Source organism: Hypanus sabinus, chromosome 9, assembly GCF_030144855.1.
Source record: "Hypanus sabinus isolate sHypSab1 chromosome 9, sHypSab1.hap1, whole genome shotgun sequence".
NCBI classification, from domain to species: Eukaryota; Metazoa; Chordata; class Chondrichthyes; order Myliobatiformes; family Dasyatidae; genus Hypanus; species Hypanus sabinus.
Genome location: NC_082714.1, coordinates 61,943,901 through 61,959,373, shown reverse-complemented (window position 1 = coordinate 61,959,373; position 15,473 = coordinate 61,943,901).

The following is a 15,473-nucleotide window of genomic DNA, read 5'->3' as shown; positions in this document are numbered from 1 at the left end:
TGTACACGGTGAAACCTGGGTATTGAGTGATTATATACACAGTGAATCCTGGGTACAGCCTGATTATATACACAGTGACACCCGGGTACAGATTGTTTATATATACAATGAATCCTGGGTACAGCGTGATTATATTCACAGTGAAACCTGGGTGCAGAGTGATTATATACACAATGAATCCTGGGTACAGCTTGATTATAGTCACTGTGAAATCTGGGTACAGAGTTATTATATACACAATGAGTCCTGGGTACAGAGTGATTATATACACAATGAAAACTGAGTACAGAGTGATTGTATACACAATTACTCCTGGGTACAGAGTGATTTTATTCACAATTACTCCTGGGTACATAGTGATTATATACACAGTGAAACCTGGGTACAGAGTGAGTATACTTACAGTGAAACCTGGGTACAGAGTGATTATATACACAGTGAAACCTGGGTACAGAGTGATTATATACACGGTGAAACCTGGGTACAGAGTTATTGTATTCAGAATGAGTCCTGGGTACAGAGTGAATATATACACAATGAAACCTGGGTACAGAGTGATTGTATACACAGTGAAACCTGGGTACAGACTGATTATATGTACAGTGAAACCTGGGTTCGGATTGATTATATGTACAGTGAAACCCGGGTACAGTGTGATCATATGTACAGTGAAACCTGGGTTCAGATTGATTATATACACAATGATTCCTGGGTACAGAGTGATTATATTCACAGTGAAACCTGGTTACAGATTGATTATATACAGAGTGAAACCTGGGTACAGTGTGATTATATGCACAGTGAATCCTGTGTACAGAGTGATTGTATACACAGTGAAACCTGTGTACAGAGTGATTATATTCACAGTGAAATCTGGGTACAGAGTGATTATATACACAGTGAATCCTGGGTACAGAGTGATTATATACACAATGACTCCTGGGTGCAGAGTGATTGTATACGCAGTGAAGACTGGGTACAGAGTGATTATATGTACAGTGAAACCTGGGTACAGAGTGATTATATACACAATGAATCCTGGGTACAGAGTGATTGTATACACAGTGATGCCTGGGTACAGCGTGATTATATAAACAGTGAAACCTGTGTACAGAGTGATTATATACACAGTGAAACCTGGGTACAGAGTGATTGTATACTCAGTGAAACCTGGGTACAGAGTGATTGTATACACAGTGAAACCTGGGTACAGAGTGATTGTATACTCAGTGAAACCTGGGTGCAGAGTGATTGTATGTACAGTGAAACCTGGGTACCAAGCGATTATGTGTACTGTGAAACCTGGGTACAGAGTGATTGTATACACAGTGAAACCTGGGTACAGAGTGATTGTATACTCAGTGAAACCTGGGTACAGAGTGATTATATGTACAGTGAAACCTAGGTACCGAGCGATTATGTGTACTGTGAAACCTGGGTACAGAGTAATTATATACACAGTGAAACCTGGGTACAGAGTGATTATATGTACAGTGAATCCTGGGTTCAGAGAGATTATATTCATGTTGAAACCTGGGTACAGAGTGATTATATTCACAATAAGTCCTGGGTACAGAGTGATTATACACACGGTGAAACCTGGGTATTGAGTGATTATATACACTGTGAATCCTGGGTACAGACTGATTATATACACAGTGAAACGTGGGTGCAGAGTGATTATATACACAATGAATCCTGGGTACAGCTTGATTATATACACAATGAAAACTGGGTACAGAGTGATTGTATACTCAATTACTCCTGGGTACAGAGTGATTATTTACACAGTTACTCCTGGGTACATAGTGATTATATACACAGTGAAACCTGGGTTTAGAGTGATTTTATACACAGTGAAACCTGGGTACAGAGTGGTTATACTCACAGTGAAACCTGGGTACAGAGTGATTATATGTTGAGAGAAATGATTCTTAAGGAGTCCATTTAGAATGTGCTGACACAGAAAGAACGTGCAAAGCAACTTGCAGGGCAACGTATAAACCAATTTGCAAAATCAGGATGAAACAATAGCTTGCTGATTAAAGAAGCGATACGGGTAACGGGAAGACATGCTTAACGGTTGAACAATAACGGTGTTAATGCGCTGAGGCTGATAAGTGGGCCAAAGGGGTAATCACATTTGTAATTTTGTAATGAGATTAAAGAAGAATGTAGGGTATAAAAAACTGTGCAAAGTGTAATTCGGCACTCAATCTAGCAGGAGCTGGTTGGGTCCGACTCTGCAGACTCGAAAAATAAAGTTTACCGTTCTGCAAATTGCTGAGACTCAGTGTGTTTCTGACAACGTGGGGGCTCGTCCGGGATCCACACTCTGGCCGCGGTGGACACGAGGAAGGACATCGGAGACGGTGCACCCCGCCGAGTTTGGCGGTCCCTGACTCCTTGCTCGTCGCTCCAGCGCGGCTTGAGCGAGTGATATCCGGACAGCGCAGAGCGGTAAACGGGGAGAAGGGGACAGTACCTGGTACTGGAAGTCCCCAGGACGCACCGGGTAAGTGCCTACTATTATAGTAGAAAGGTGCGGGAATAAGTAAGGACGGAGAAGACCGGGATCGCTACCCGGGGGTCCTCCTGATTAAGTAAGAGCGGAATAAGATGGGAGGGGGTGGCTCTAAAAAGAAAGAGGAAACGGAGAGACCGGGACCATACCCGGGGGTTCCTCCTGATAGCCCCCTCGGTAGAATGTTTGAGAATTGGGGATGTGGAAGACTAAAAGGGAAACAAAAGAAAAAAATGATACAGTACTGTTTAATTTGGTCGAAACAGCCGATAGAAAAACCTGCGGTCTGGTGGCCGCGGCTTGGGTCTGAGGAGGATTGGGTACGACAAGCCTTAAACATTTACGTTAATTCAAAACCAAATGTAAAACCGGAAGAAATTGCTTATGCTTTTTGTTGGGCTCCCTGGCCAGGAGTAACAACAAAGAGTTTTAAATTGGGCATTAAAGGGGAGCGGAAGTGGGACCCACTCGATCATTTACCCCCTCCCTATGTCCAGCCTTCTGCGCCCCTTGCGGGAGCAGAGGGAGGACGTGAAGAAAGTGAAAAAACAGAAGAAATAGACCCGGAGAGGGAAGAGAGGGATGTTAGGGAAAAAGCAAAAGCAAGGATCGAAACAAGGAGTGTGACAGGAGCAGATAAGAAAAAGAAAGACGAATTAAAAAAGGAAGAGGTACAGCTGTGTCCCCTTCGAGAGGTTCCAATGGGAGGAGAACGGGGAGGAACAGGATTTGTAAACGTCCCTCTGACAAGTACCGAAGTACGAGGATTTAAGAAAGATATGAAAACTTTATTAGAAGATCCAATGGGACTGGCAGAACAGTTGGATCAATTCTTAGGACCTAATGTTTACACTTGGGAAGAAATGCATGCGATTATGGGAACGCTATTTTCTGCACAAGAGAGGCAAATGATACGACAAGCTGCAATATCAATTTGGGGAAGGGAACAGCCGAATGAGTTACCGGGGGACCGGAAATTTCCAGTAAACGACCCATAGTGGGACAAACAAGCAGAAGAGAGAAGACGGCAATATCCCATTGCCATGGAAGGGAGGAGGGGATTACAACCTGTAATTGAGACATTAGTATCAGATGGACTCCTGGAAGAATGTATGTCACCCTTTAATACCCCCATCCTACCGGTCCGAAAGCCCGACGGCACGTATCGAATGGTTCAAGATCTGAGAGGCTTAAATGCGGTAGTCCAAACACGATACCCGGTAGTGCCTAACCCCTATACATTAATGAGCAAAATACCTCCTGAACATGAATGGTTCAGTGTGATAGATCTAAAAGATGCCTTTTGGAGTTGCCCGTTGGAGGAAGGTAGCCGAGATATGTTCGCATTTGAATGGGAAAATCCCTTCACTGGGCGGAAGAAGCAACTCCGGTGGACCGTCTTGCCCCAAGGGTTCACGGAGTCCCCAAACCTATTCGAACAGGTACTGGAGCAAGTATTGGCTGGATTCCATTGTACCGAAAAGAACCAACTATTACAGTATGTCGATGACCTACTACTATCGGGACCAGCAGAGGAGGTAGTGCGAGACGATACTATAAGACTCCTGAATTACCTAGGAGAAAAAGGATTGCGGGTGTCCAAGAAGAAACTGCAATTTGTCGAGAAGGAAATAACATATCTCGGACACAGAGTCAGTAAAGGGCACCGCCAAATAACCCCAGAAAGAATAGCGGGAATAACTAAAATACCGCTTCCCAGGACAAAGAAGGAAATAAGACAATTTCTGGGCTTAGTGGGCTATTGCCGAATTTGGATAGAGAATTATACCCCCCTGGTGAAGTTGATGTACGACAAATTGGCAAAGGAAGACCGGGGAATAATCAGCTGGACCGAAGAAGAAGAACAGAAGTTCAGGAAAATAAAAGGGCAACTAATTCGGGCCCCGGTATTAACACTGCCAGCACTGGAAAAGCCCTTTCAGCTGTATGCAACAAACAATGAAGGAACTGCGTTAGGAGTACTAACCCAAGAAAAAGGAGGAAAGCGGCAACCTGTGGCCTTTTTATCAAAAATGTTAGACCCGGTATCCCGGGGATGGCCGACGTGCATACAAGCCGTAGCGGCAGCAGCCGTACTAGTAGAAGAAGCACGGAAATTAACCTTTGGGGGAAGAATGACGGTGTATACCCAGCACTCCGTTAGCACCCTCTTAGCCCAAAAAGCTCAGCGGTGGTTGACGGACTCTCGCATACTGAAATACGAAACCATTCTGATGGTCGGGGATGATGTAAGCTTTGAAAGGAACAATAGTTGTAACCCGGCACAGTTCTTATACGGGGAATCAATAGGGGAGCCCGACAAACATCAGAAGGCGAGTGGAAGACCCCCGACGGACGGCAAGTACTGAATAAGGAAGTAACTCGTCATATACTGCAACAACTACACCAACAAAGCCATTGGGGAGTGCAAGCTATGTGCGACACTATCCTAAGGGACTATGTTTGTAAAGCGATATTCACACTAGCTCAACAGGAGGTGTGGGGCTGTTACACCTGCCAAAAGGTAAACAAGAAAATGATGCGTGCCACCCATAAGGGGGGACAAACACTAGCCGACCGACCGTCCCATCGGATCCAAATAGACTTTACGGAACTACCACAAGTTCAGAGATGGAAGTACCTGTTAGTAATTGTGGATCACTTCACTCGGTGGGTGGAAGCATTCCCAACCACTAAAGCGGACGCCCCTACAGTGGCACGGATCCTATTAGAAAATATAGTCCCAAGATATGGAATAATGGGGTCTATTGATTCAGATAGGGGAACACACTTTGCCTCAAAAACACACCAGCTAATCTGTGACGCCTTAGGAATCCAGTGGAAGCTGCACACCCCCTGGCACCCTCAGAGCTCAGGAAGAGTTGAGAGGATGAACAGTACTTTGAAGACGCAATTGACAAAACTAATGATGGAAACCAAGCTACCCTGGACAAGTGTCTACCCCTGGCCCTACTAAGAATCCGCACGGCTCCTCGAAAAGATATAGGAGTATCCCCTTATGAAATGTTGTTTGGCCTTCCATATTGGAACAAGGTGGAGGGCTATCCTTCCCTGCAAGGGGGAGATGTCTTTGTAAGGGACTATTTACAGGCACTGTCTCGTTCTTTTGCAGAATTGCGCAGGAAGGGGTTACTCGCACAAACCCCACCTCTGGACTTCGCACTCCACCGAACTCAGCCCGGTGACTGGGTCCTGATTAAGACTTGGAAGCCAGAGAAGTTACAGCCGCAGTGGGAAGGCCCATTCCAGGTGCTACTGACCACCGAAGCCGCAGTAAGGACAAAAGAAAAAGGGTGGACCCACGCCGCGAGAATCAAGGGACCCGTAAAGCCCGAAGAAGGTGCAGAATGGACTTGCGTCCAGGGAGAAGACCCGATGGTGCTAAAGCTCAAAAGACGGACAGAATGAACTTTGGGACTGTAATGTATATACTGCTATTGTTGAGAAGCGCTGAAGGGGGATGTGATAAGTGCAGGACGATGGTAAGGGTGGGCATGACGGTTTTTCCAGGGTCCTTTGTATCACACTCGCATGTAAACGAGAAATGTTATGACTACAACAAAAAGGAGGAGTATGTGGAAAGTTTAATCTAACCAACTGCTGCTTAAAGATAGATGACAACGGAAAGGTGGTTCAAAAAAATATCAGATAAAATAAGGAAACTGGCCCACGTGCCGGTACAGACCTGGAAGCCGCTGGGGTATTGGGACTGGCTGGACGGATGGTTGAAAGGAGGCTGGTGGCGAACCGCTTTAGGGGTTATAGGAGGGGGATTGATGGTCCTCCTTCTGCTACCATGTCTGATCCCCTGCTTGCGGGAGCTAGTAGCTCGGGTGGCAAGACAAGTCATGCAACCAGGGGCCCCAGCTGATCCTGTTCAGGTACTCCTACAAAGGGAAATAGAGCTAGAGGAAGAAGCCTATGTAAACCCGTGGCAAAAGCCCAACTGATAGCACATTCTAAAAAGAAAAAGGGTGGATTGAGAGAAATGATTCTTAAGGAGTCCATTTAGAATGTGCTGACACAGAAAGAACGTGCAAAGCAACTTGCAGGGCAACGTATAAACCAATTTGCAAAATCAGGATGAAACAATAGCTTGCTGATTAAAGAAGCGATACGGGTAACGGGAAGACATGCTTAACGGTTGAACAATAACGGTGTTAATGCGCTGAGGCTGATAAGTGGGCCAAAGGGGTAATCACATTTGTAATTTTGTAATGAGATTAAAGAAGAATGTAGGGTATAAAAAACTGTGCAAAGTGTAATTCGGCACTCAATCTAGCAGGAGCTGGTTGGGTCCGACTCTGCAGACTCGAAAAATAAAGTTTACCGTTCTGCAAATTGCTGAGACTCAGTGTGTTTCTGACATATGTACAGTGAAACCCGGGTACAGAGTGATCATATGTACAGTGAAACCTGGGTTCAGATTGATTATATACACAATGATTCCTGGGTACAGAGTGATTATATACACAGTGAAACCTGGGTACAGAGTGATTGTATACACAGTGAACCCTGGGTACAGTGTGATTATATGTACAGTGAAACCTGGGTATAGAGCGTTTATGTGTACAGTGAAACCTGGGTACAGAGTGAGTATATACAGAGTGAAACTTGGGTACAGAGTGATTATATGTACAATGAAACCCGTTTTCAGAGTGATTATATACACAATGAGTCCTGGGTACGGAGTGATTATATACACTGTGAAACCTGGGTACAGAGTGATTATATACTCAGTGAAACCTGGGTACAGTGAGATAATATTCACATTGAATGATGGGTATAGATTGATCAAATACTGTAAACAGTGAATCCTGGATACAGAGTGATTATACACACAGTGAAACCTGGGTACACAGTCATTACATGCAGAGTGATAGCTGGGTAAAGCGTGATTCTATGCACAGTCCAACCCGGGTACAGTGAGATTATATACACAGTGACATGTGGGTACTGTTTGATTACATACACAGTGACACCTGCGGAAAGTGTGACTATTTACACTGTGAAACGTTGCTACCGAGTGAATATACAAACCATGGAACCTGGGTAAACAGTGATTTTTTGCTGAGTGATAGCTGTGTACAGTGAGATTATATACACCGTGAATCATTGGTACAGAGAGAGTATATTTACAGTGAAAACTAGGTATAGATGGATGATATACACAGTGAAGCCTGAGTACACAGTGATTCTATACACAGTGAAACCTGGATACACTGTGATTTTACACACAGTGGAATCAGTATACAGAGTGACTCTATACACTGGGTACAGTGAGATTATGTACACATTGAAACCTTGGAACAGATTAGAAACATAGAAAACATACAGCACAACACAAGCCCTTCGGCCCACAAAGCTGTGCTGAACAAGTCCTTACCTTAGAACTACCTAGGCTTTACCCAAAGCCCTCTATTTTTTAAGCTTCATTTAGCTATCCAGGAGTTTCTTAAAAGACCCTATTGTTTCTGCCTCCACCACCACTGCCAGCATATTCCATGCATTCACCACTCTCTGTGTAAAAAACTTACCCCTGACATCTCCTCTGTACCTACTTCCAAGCACCTTAAAACTATGCCCCCTCGCGCTAGTCATTTCAGTCCTGAGGAAAAGCCTCTTGCTATCCACATGATCAATGTCTCTCATTATCTTGTACACCTCCATCAAGTTATCTCTCATCCTCCATTGCTCCAAGGAGAATAGGCTGAGTTCACTCAACCTATTCTCATAATGCATCCTCCCCAATCCAGGCAACATCCTTGTAAATCTCCTTCACACCCTTTCTATGGTTCCATGAGGCGACCAGAATTGAGCACAGTACTCCAAATGGGGTCTGACCAGGGTCCTATACAGCTGCAATATTACCTCTCGGTTCTTAAACACAATCCCACGATTGATGAAGGCCAATGTATGCGTTCTTAACCACAGAGTCAACTTGCTTAGCAGCTTTGAGAGTTCTATGGACTTGGACCCCAAGATCCCTCTGATCCTCCGCACTGCCAAGAGTCTTACCATTAATAGTATATTCTGCCATCATATTTGACCTACCAGAATGAGCCACCTCACACTTATCTGGGTTGAACTCCATCTGCTACCTCTCAGCCCAGTTTTTGCATCCTATCAATGTCCTGCTGTAACCTCTGACAACCCTCCACACTATCCACAGCACCCCCAACCTTTGTGTCATCAACAAATTTACTACCCCAACCTTTCAATTCCTCATCCAGGTCATTTATAAAAATCACGAAGAGTAAGGGTCCCAGAACAAATCCCTGAGGCACACCACTGGTCACCGCCCTCCATGCAGAATATGACCCATCTACAACCACTCTTTGCCTTCTGTGGGCAAGCCAGTTCTGAATCCACAAAGCAATGTCCCCATGGATCCCATACCTCCTTACTTTCTCAATAAGTCTTGCATGGGGAACCTTATCAAATACCTTGCTGAAATTCATATACACTACATCTACTGCTCTACCTTCATCAATGTGTTTAGCCACATCCTCAAAAAAATTCAATCAGGCTGGTAAGGTATGACCTGCCTTTGACAAAGCCATGCTGACAATTCCTAATCATATTGTGCCTCTCCAAATGTTCATAAATCCCACCTCTCAGGATCTTCTCCATCAACTTACCAACCACTGAAGTAAGACTCACTGGCCTATAATTTCCTGGGATATCTCTACACCCCTTCTTGAATAAGGAAACAACATCCGCAATGCTCCAATTCTCCAGAATCTCTCCTGCCCTCATTTATGATGCAAAGATCATTGCGAGAGGCTCAGGAATCTCCTCCCTCACTTCCCACAGTAGCCAGGGGTACATCCTGTCCGGTCCCGGTGACTTATCCAACTTAATGCTTTCCAAAAGCTCCAGTACATCCTCTTTCTTAATATCTACATGTTCAAGCTTTTCAGTCCACTGCAAGTCATCCCGACAATCCTAGAAACATAGAAAATAGGTGCAGGAGTAGGCCATTTGGCCCTTTGAGCCTGCACCGCCATTCAGTATGATCATGGCTGATCATCCAACTCAGAACCCTGTACCTGCTTTCTCTCCATACCCACTGATCCCGTTAGCCACAAGGGACATATCTAATTCCCTCTTAAAAATAGCCAATCAGAGAAACATTGTTTCAGAGAATTCTGTGGCAGAGAATTCCACAGATTCATCCCTCTCTGCGTGAAGAAGTTTTTCCTCATCTTGGTCCTAAAAGGCTTCCCTTTTATCCTTAAACTGTGACCCCTCATTCTGGACTTCCCCAACATTGGGAACAATCTTCCTGCATCCAGCCTCTCCAATCCCTTTAGAATTTTAAACATTTCAGTAAGATCCCCCCTCAATCTTCTGAATTCCAGCGAGTATAAGCCTAGATGATCCAGTCTTTCTTCATATGAAAGTCCTGACATCTCAGAAATCAATCTGGTGAACCTTCTTTTTACTCCCTCTACGGTAAGAACGTCTTTCCTCCGATTAGGGGACCAAAACTGCACACAATACTCCAGGTGTGGTCTCACCAAGGCCTTGTACAACTGCAGTAGAACCTCCCTGCTCCTGTGCTCGAATCCTTTTGCTATGAATGCCAACATACCATTTGCCTTTTTCACCACCTGCTGTACCTGCATGCCCAACTTCAATGACTGGTGTACAATGACACCCAGGTCTCGTTGCAACTCCCCTTTTCCTAATTGGGCACCATTCAGATAATAATCTGTTTAACTCTCGCCAAGGTCCTTTTCCATAGTGAATATTGAAGCAAATTATTCATTAAGTACCTCCGCTACTTCCTGAGGTTCCATACACACTTTTCACTGTCACACTTGATTGGTCTATTCTCTCATGTCTTATCCTCTTGCTCTTCACATACATGTATAATGCCTTGGGGTTTTCAGCAGGCCTTCTCATGGCCCCTTCTGGCTCTCCTAATTTCATTCTTAAGCTCCTTCCTGCAAGCCTTATAATCTTCTGGATTCATATCATTATCTAGTTTTTTTAACCTTTCGTAAGCTCTTCTTTTCTTCTTGACTAGATTTACAACAGCCTTTGCACACCATGGATCTTGTACCGAACCATCCTTTCCATGTCTCATAGCAATGTACCTACTCAGAACCCCATACAAATTTACCCTGAAGATTTGCCACATTTCTTTGGTACGATTCCCTGAGAACATCTGTTTCCAATTTATGCTTCCAAGTTCCTGCCTGAATAGCCTCATATTTCCCTTTACTTCAATTAAACATTTCCCTAACTTGTCTGCTTCTATCCCTCTCCAACATTTCCCAGTACCAAATCAAGTACAGCCTCTCCTCTTGTAGGCTTATCTTCATGTTGTGTCAAGAAGCCTTCCTGAACACACCTCACAAACTCCACCCCATCTAAACCCCTCACTCCAGGAAGATGCCAATCAATTTGAACCACTCACTCTCTGGAGATGCCAATCAAATTGATTGATCATATACACAATGAAATCTGGGAAAAGAGTGATTATATAAACAGTGAAATCTATGTTCAGAGGGACTTTATACACAGTGAAACCTGCAATCGGAGAGATGATATACACAGTGAAACCTGGGTACAGAGTGATTATATGCACAGTGAAACCTGGGTACAGAGTGATTATATACACAGTGAAACCTGGGTACAGAGTGATTATATACACAGGGAAATCTGTGTTCATAGGGAATTTATACGCAGTGAAACCTGCAATCAGAGAGATGATATACACAGTGAAACCTGGGTACAGAGTAATTATATACACAATGAATCCTGGGTACAGAGTGATTATATGCACAGTTAAGCTAGGGAACAGTGTGATTATATACACAATGAAACCTGGGTATAGTTAAATTATATACCCTGTGAAACCTGGGTACAGAGTGATTATATATACAGTGAAACCTGTGTAGAGGGTGATAATATACACAGTGAAACCTGGGTACACAGTAATTATGTTTACTGTGATAACTGGTTGCGGAGTGATTGTACAGCAAGTGAAATCTGGGTACAGAGTGTTTTTTTTTGAGTGAAGTGCTCTTTCAGAATCGTTGATGTCTTGTGCGTTCCAATGGAATTCTTGCATGTATAGGTTGTATTCTGCCATTCCCAGACAGTTGTTAGATTAGGGTGTAGAGTTGTTATTTTTCTTATATTTTTTTTTCGTTTAAGTGTTTCTTTGCTTGCTTGTATTAGTGTAATTGTTCGGTGATTTTTCCTGTTATTGCGCTATCGTTTCTGTTGTTTTTCTAGAAGTTCTTAGTTTTTCTCCAGCATGTGTCATGCCATTGAATACGGCCAGTTAATTATTGTTACTGGAGTGTTGTTAGCTTTTCAGTCCACTTAGTTTTTGTATAGGAAGACCACAATTCCTTTGTATTCACTCTTCTTTCATTTGTTCAGTCATCGCTCTTGTAACTGTCAATAAACAGCCGCAAGCAACAAATTTAATGCCTTGTTCTTGACTTCTGATGCTCATCAGGATCCAGCTCCAGAACTTCCAGCCAGTCATTAGTGTGCTCTGACCCAATGAATCTTGTGTGAAGTAGTTCAATCCATTAAAAAACCCACCACTTTTCCCCACTGCCCATTAAATATTCTTAGCCTCGTCTCAGAACAGAGTCCTTTGTCCTCCAATAAGCTCCAACTTCCCTAAGTTTCACAAATTAGTAGTGTAGCCCACATCCAGAGGGACTGAGATTTTCATCAGTCTATTCCCAATGGTAGAGGCAAACTGAGTTTTCAACTTGGGCCCTTGAGGGTTAAGCTCAACACCTGTGTCTGAGTAAAATATTCATCAGAGCAACAGTGAGGCTTAGAAGCATCGTTCAGATATTGCTTACAAGACCGAAAGTCCACTGACTGGAAGTTTCATTGTCCTGCATTTTCCCTCGCCAGTTTGATGGAGCCACCCCACCCCCACCGTGCTGTGAATACTTTGGTGTCAGGGTCACACCTGGTGATGTTATTGGCAGGAAACCACCACATCTGAAACCTTTCTGGAGAGCATGAACCACAATGATTTATTGAGATATGGTTCTAATCTAATAAGCTCATAAATTGTTTAATTTCAATTAGAACAAATAATTCACAGTTTTCAAATAAAACGCAGCGCCCAATCACATTCTGCTCTTTTCGGCAACAGAGCATGTATGAACCTTTACCAGCCATGACACAACTCCACCATAAATACATTATGATCCACAATCTGCTCAATCGTTCCAGAAAGCAAACAGTTCTCAAGAGAAAACCAAACAATGTCTCACATCCCTTCTGCCATTCCAAAGCCCTGGCAGCAGCAAATTTATGTATAAATACCCATTTCCAATTCCATCCAAAGAAGTTCTCTCTATCAATGGCAAATCTCCTATTTATATACATAATCAAACTTCCTCTCACATAACAAATGACTATAGCAAACAAAATTTAATTAAGCTGTTTATCACATTAACACCAGTAGCTTTAGCAATGTTTTTTGCACATAATTACAGGAGAGTTCAAACATGTTAACCTGCAGGACATTTACCCAAATTCCACCAACACTTCATCATGGCCACTAGGGGAACAGACTTGACTATGTTTACACAACAGACGTGGTTCTTACAAAGCCATCCCACACCCTCATCTTAACCTCTCTGACCACATCTCCAGGTCAGAATGGACGCAGTATTTGCCATCAGCCAATGTCTACACCTCCAAAGCCCAGTTAATTTGAGAAGGAGAAGGGATAATCGGATGTGTCAGTATTACAGTTGAACAAAGGGAACTGTGGAGCTATGAGGGAGGAGCTGGCCAAAGTTCAATGGAACAATATCCTAGCAGGGAAGACAGTGGAACAACAATGGCAGGTATTTCTGGGAATAATGCAGAAGGTGCAGGATCGGTTCATTCCAAAGAGGAAGAAAGATCCTAAGCGGAGTAAGGGGCGGCCGTGGCTGACGAGGGAAGTAAAGGGCAGTATAAAAATAAAAGAGAAGAAATATAACATAGCAAAGGAAACCGAAGGACTGGGAAGCTTTTAAAGAGCAAAAGAAGATAACAAAAAAGGCAATACACCAAGAAAAAATGAGGTACGAAGGTAAATTAGCCAAGAATATAAAGGAATATAGTAAAAGCTTCTTTAGGTATGTGAATAGCAAAAAAATAGTTAAGACCAAAATTGGGCCATTGAAGACAGAAACGGGTGTATTTATTATGGGAACAAGGAAATGGCAGTCGAGTTGAACAGGTACTTTGGATCTGTCTTCACTAGAGAAGACACAAACAATCTCCCAGATGTAATAGTGGCCAAAGTAACTAGGGTAAAGGATGAACTGAAGGAAATTTACATTAGGCAAGAAACGGTGTTGGATAGACTGTTAAGTCTGAAGGCTGATAAGTCCCCGGGACCTGATGGTCTGCATCCCAGGGTACTTAAAGCAGTGGCTCTAGAAATCTTGGATGCTTTGGTAATCATTTTCCAATGTTCTCTAGATTCAGGAACAGTTCCTGCTGATTGGAGGGTAGCTAATGTTGTCCCACTTTTCAAGAAAGGAGGGAGAGAGAAAACAGGGAATTATAGACCGGTTAGCCTGATGTCAGTGGTGGGAAACATGCTGGAGTCAATTATAAAAGAGGACATATTTGGATAGCAGTAGAAGGATCAGTCCGAGTCAGCATGGATTTATGAAGGGAAAATTATGCTTGACTAATCTTCTGGAGTTTTTTGAGGAAGTAACTATGAAAATGGACAAGAGAGATCCAGTGGATGTAGTGTACCTGGACTTCCAGAAAGCTTTTGATAAAGTCCCACATAGGAGATTAGTGGGCAAAATTAGGGCACATGGTATTGGGGGCAGAATACTGACATGGATTGAAAATTGGCTGGCTGACAGGAAACAAAGAGTAGCGATTAACGGGTCCCTTTCGGAATGGCAGGCTGTGACCAGTGGGGCACCACAAGATTCGGTGCTGGGACCGCAGCTGTTTACAATATACATTAATGATTTAGATGAAGTGATTAAAAGTAACATTAGCAAATTTGCTGATGACACAAAGCTGGGTGGCAGTGTGAAATGTCAGGAGGATGTTATGAGAATGCAGGGTGATTTGGACAGGTTGGATGAGTGGGCAAATGTATGGCAGATGCAGTTTAATGTGGATAAATGTGAGGTTATCCACTTCGGTGGCAAGAACAGGAAGGCAGATACTATCTAAATGGAGTCAAGTTAGGAAAAGGGGAAGTACAACGTGATCTAGGTGTTCTTGTACATCAGTCAATGAAAGCAAACATGCAGGTAGAGCAGGCAGCGAAGAAAGCTAATGACATGCTGGCCTTTATAACAAGAAGAATTAAGTATAAGAGTAAAGAGGTCCTTCTGCAGCTGTACAGGGCCCTGGTGAGACCCCACCTGGAGTATTGTGTGCAGTTTTGGTCTCCAAATTTGAGGAAGGACATTCTTGCTATTGAGGGAGTGCAGCGTAGGTTCACAAGGTTAATTCCCGGAAATGGCGGGACTGTCATATGTTGAAAGATTGGAGCGACTGGGCTTGTATACACTGGAATTTAGAAGGATGAGAGGGGATCTGATTGAAACATATAAGATTATTAAGGGATTGGACACGCTGGAGGCAGGAAACATGTTCCCGCTGATGGGTGTCCAGAACTAGAGGCCACAGTTTAAGAATAAGGGGTAGGCCATTTAGAAGAGAGATGCGGAAAAACTTTTTCACCCAGAGAGTGGTGGATATGTGGAATGCTCTGCCCCAGAAGGCAGTGGAGGCCAAGTCTCTGGATGCTTTCAAGAGAGAGTTAGATAGAGCTCTTATAGATAGTGGGGTCAAGGGATATGGGGAGAGGGCAGGAACGGGGTAGTGATTGTGTATGATCAGCCATGATCACAGTGAATGGAGGTGCTGGCTAGAAGGGCCGAATGGCCTGCTCCTGCAC